Source organism: Gadus chalcogrammus, chromosome 18 (genome assembly GCF_026213295.1).
Source record: "Gadus chalcogrammus isolate NIFS_2021 chromosome 18, NIFS_Gcha_1.0, whole genome shotgun sequence".
NCBI classification, from domain to species: domain Eukaryota; kingdom Metazoa; phylum Chordata; class Actinopteri; order Gadiformes; family Gadidae; genus Gadus; species Gadus chalcogrammus.
In genome coordinates this window covers 2982625-2987624 of record NC_079429.1, presented here as the reverse complement: position 1 = coordinate 2987624, position 5000 = coordinate 2982625, and positions in this window count along the sequence as shown.

Genomic DNA, 5000 nt, shown 5'->3' with positions numbered 1-5000 from the left:
CTTTATGCATTAATGCTTAGCCTTTTAACGATACTCTAGGACTACCCAAACCCACTTGTAAAACACCTATTTAATGAGGGGGCCCGTTTCATTAAGAGGAGAGGGCTATTATCGATAACCCAAGTTAATATCTTTGTGGAAATTCGGAAAACTGCTGTAGAAATAATCCAAGTGATTTTGGCCGCGTCCAAGATAGATGGTGGTTGTCACGTTTGGACCACGGTCAGATCATTCGTGTTGTAGGTAAAGCATGATTTATGGGCAGAGGCAGCAATTAAAATGGTGTACGTGTATGTGTGCACGTTTGTTAGTGTGTCTGTGTGTGTGTGTGTGTGTGTGTGTGTGTGTGTGTGTGTGTGTGTGTGTGTGTGAGTGTGTGTGTGTGTGTGTGTGTGTGCGTGCGGGGAAGATGAGAGATGGCCGCGGCCTGACCTCACGGGTAGTCCAAAGGCCAGAGCTTCCTCAGAAGTCGCTCCCACCTTTGATGTGCGGGCGGCGAGAGTGTGTGTGTGACAGAGAGTGTGTGTGTGTGTGTGTGTGTGTGTGTGTGTGTGTGTGTGTGTGTGTGTGTGTGTGTGTGTGTGTGTGTGTGTGTGTGTGTGTGTGTGTGTGTGTGTGTGTTTGTGTGTGTGGGTGTGTTTGTGTGTGTTAGAGTGTGTGTGTGTATTTGTATGTGTGTGTGTGTGTGTTTGTATGTGTGTGTGTGTGTGTGTGTATGTGTATGTGTGTGTGTGTGTGCGTGTGTGTGTGTGTGTGCATGCGTGCGTGCATGCGTGTGTGTGTGTGTGTCTGAGAGTGTGTGTATGAGTGTGTGCGTGTGTGCGTGTGTGCGTGCGTGCGTGCGTGCGTGCGTGCGTGCGTGCGTGAGTGTGTCTGGATATGCCAGGACAGCGAGCAGCTCAGTAAGGGACTGTGAGTGTCGCTTCTTAACCACTTCCTCCCCTCCCTTCCCCTTGGGGTCCGGGAGGGGCTGATTTGACCCAGGATGGTTGGGACGGCTCCGTGGACATCAAAGACGCCACGGCCACATCAGAAGACAGAAAGCGTTAAGCATCTTACAAGGAGACCGCGAGGTTCCCACTTAGACGACCAATACGGCCTCGTTTGGTTTTGGTTTGTCGGTCGCGTCCACACGGATATTCACCAGAAACGGTTAACTTCACAGTGAGGATACGGTTCTAACCGATGCGAGCGAGGGCGCTGTGATTATCGTCAGTGTGACACTGGCCCCTCCCCGCTCCATCTCCACCTAGCAGCGCGTCCGTGTATCCAGGAATAGCACCTTGTGTCTTTTCCCTCTCCTTACATAAGGAGTGCGCGGTCCTCGCCGTGGTTACGTATGAGATCACTGGAGATGTGTGAAGCGGCATTGTTTCAATTATAGCTGTTATTTACAAAGTGCAAAGGCATCAGGGGAAATCACACAAACCACCTTAGCACGATGAAAATAGCAGCTGATGGCTATTGTGACTAGACAAGGAATATCTGTGTTAGTCACCAACACGGCTGAGGGCTTGGAAACAGTGGAATGAGTCATGGCATTCATACCACAACAAATTATTTGGAAAAATGGCTTTATTTCAAAGTGAGAATTATACAACGATTGAGGTCGACAATAATGGTATAGTGAATTTTTTTTCTTTCTTATTGAAACCAGACAGCTTTAAAATCATGAGCCTGCTTACCATCACACCGTTCGCTAAAGGCCCGAGTCACAGTGAATAATAACTAGCCTCAACACAACAATCAGGTACAAGCAAGTGGAGCGAGATCGATAGAGTGCCGGCAGGAATAAAGGGGTATTGATGACACCAAATTGGTCCTCTGCTGTCGCAGAAAGGACTCTCCGGGAACCGAAGTCATTTGTTTTGAAGGGTAATGTGGCGTTATAAGATGTCCAACCCTATCTGTATACTGTCAATTGCTCCGTTTGGACCAATCAGGGAGCGGCCATGTTGGTTCCATCTTGCGGGATTCCCGTTACAGTTCCTCCTTCCAGTTTAAAACCAAGATGGCCGCTAGGTGAGGAAGGCCCAATTCACAGATTTACTCTTTGGAATTCACACTAACTTATGATGGTTTTAAATGCATCACAAATGTATGCACATAATTGAACAATTCCCTCAACATAAAATATGATGCAGAAAAAAACCGAGCAGACACATTTTTCCAATGGAAACATTTCTCCGGTTTCTAGACAATAATGTTGTTTATCCAGAGAGTCAGCGCAAAATGATTTCCCGAAGTGAATGCATTACAATTCCTAGAGGAGGTGCAAAGTGAGCGCTGTGAGCAATGCATTGTGATGAGCGGTCGATGCTAATCTCAAGTCGTCTAGCAGTCAACCAGAGTTTGTTTATAAGGGAAGTTTGACAGCTACTTCATTTTATGATGTGCGTTGAGTTTGCTTTGAGAGAAACTGGCTGCTATATTTTTTTTTCTCTTTTTGTTCAATTATACTAGGAACCAAATAGACATAATGTGAAAACCGAACTCTAATATTATTATTAGAGCTGTCAGTTAAACGCGTTATTAACGGCGTTAACGCAAACCAATTTTAACGGCGTTAAAAAAAATATTGCGCGATTAACGCAATTATTTTATTTACAAAAAAAAAAAAAAATTTAAAAAAATTCTTTGGCTCAAAACAAAGAAGCAGTAGCCTGACTGCTATGTTCAGATGACATTTGTTCAAAGCAGTCGTTTAATTGCACTATAGGCTCTTTTTTTGTATCTTCCTGTTTTGATCAGTATATGCCAATGTTGTTATCAATTAAAATCATTTGCACAAGGCAAGCCGATGCACTTCACCATGTTGATAAGAGAATTAAAATGAGAAGAATTATGGGACAAAAAAATCAAGGGATATTTAGCATAGAAAAATAATTTGTGATTAATCGCGATTAATCGTGAGTTAACTATGACATTAATGCGATTAATCACGATTAAATATTTTAATCGCTTGACAGCTCTAATTATTATCAAATGTTTGCTGGTCCGTTCGTGCTATAACAGGAGAGCCTTATAACTACAGATGGGGGGTTGATCCCCACTCAGGGCTGGTGAAAGGAGATCTTTGCCAAGTAATATAAAAGGCAAGTTAAGTTATTCTGTAGGACTGCTCAGTTTGCATATTTTGAAAAAACTTAGGCAGATGTTTTTGGGCTTAAACGGTCGTTTACTTACCCTTTAAACAAGAGAGAGATTAATGCCCTGTCCCACCTGAAGATAAACATGGCTATAAGTGTAATTTGTACTTGTCAGGTGGTGTCCCTGCCTGTCTACGATAACGGCCCGGGATAAGTGATCATTCCACTATATATGGGGGACAAGGTCTTCACTTAGGCCCTCACTTCTTTCCTCACCATGTTGTTTCACACAACACAGAGAGGGTGGTGGGGGGTCAACACGCTCGGGGAATTGGATCCGAACCTTAACTGCCGTGATTGGCTCCAACAGTGAAGGACGGCGAGAGAGGGAGAGAGAGCAAGACATGAAGGGAGAAAGAAACCCCTGGCTCAATGCCACCTGTGCTCCTGATAACAAGCTATCAAAATGGCGGGTCATTTTCAGTCGCCATTCTCCCTGGTCAGTCGAGGTTCCATTACCGCCCGTGAAGACGGCCCCTGTCTGTCGGGCCCCGAGCATTTCAACGACAGCCCACAGATCCAATCTGTGTCTGGTAATGGATACCCTGACTTGTTCTCACCACTCCCTCCTTCACCCCCCCACCCCCCCCCCGCACTCCTATTCTCTGCATTTAAATCACTGCTGAACGATTTGGGGAAATGTTCGAATTGCGATTATTTTGACCAATATTGCGATTGCGATTTAATGTGTAATTTTTTATAATAAGTTCCTTATGTTGTGTATTATTCACAAAAAAAATAAAAACATTTAGTATGACCAACACAACATTTGAAGCAGTCAACATAAAAACTGCCCTTTCCTTTAGGCCAGGCCGATGTGTTGAGGTTAATTTATATCATAAACTTCTTTATTTAACTATTGAATTGTAAAATAAAAATAAATGAATCGTACTGATTTCCAGTCAGTAACGCTAAGAAATCACATTTTTTTTCGCAGCCTTTGGGATTTGCATACCACTTTCTATTACATCGCGATTTCGATTTGAATTCGATTAATCGTTCAGCCCTACTGCGGAACCTCCCTGCTTGGAAGTGCTCCTCAAATCAGAGGAAGGAGAATGATGGGCAAAATCCCAGGCTGCTCAATCAACCCCATATGAGTGCCCCAGAGAGAGGGGCGGGTGGACTCACAGAGGTGTGTTGGACTACCTGGCAGTACCTGTTAATAAAAAATAATAATAATAACAGCGAATGAATGGGGGGTTTAAGTGTCCAGGGGGGGTTTGATGGAGAGTCCAGACTGAATTGTAGCAGAAAGTACCATTATTTAAAGAGGAGGTGTCACGCTCTGTGGTTTTCTGATATAAGAAAGTACCGCTTCATGCAATGTGAGAAAATCACAGTCTGGAACATGGACTCCACAGGGGGATGCGTGGAGAAGAATGGCTCGTCGTTTCTCAACGCAAATCCAAGTGAAGTTGATTTTGCAGACTGCGATATATTTACAGAATGCGGATGAGGCAGTACTTATATAAGAAATCAGCCATGCATTCCCCTTTAATTGGTCCGTGAAACTACTCAAGTACGAACATGAAATTCAAACCAGAGCACAGAAAGTCTACTTTATTATTCATTGTCATGATTCGAACTTGTACAACCACAACCCTCCTTTAACCAACATGACAGACATGGCGGTATCTCCCTGTCATCATCATCATCATCATCATCATCATCATCATCATCATCATCATCATCATCATCATCACCACCTGCTCCAGTGTCCACATGAGAACATCTCACTCCACATTGTTAGCAGCATGAAGCCGACCAGGATAGAAGAAAGGAGGTGACACACGAACATGTATCACTGAAACTTCCTGGGGCCAAATCAAGTCTATATCCATCACACCA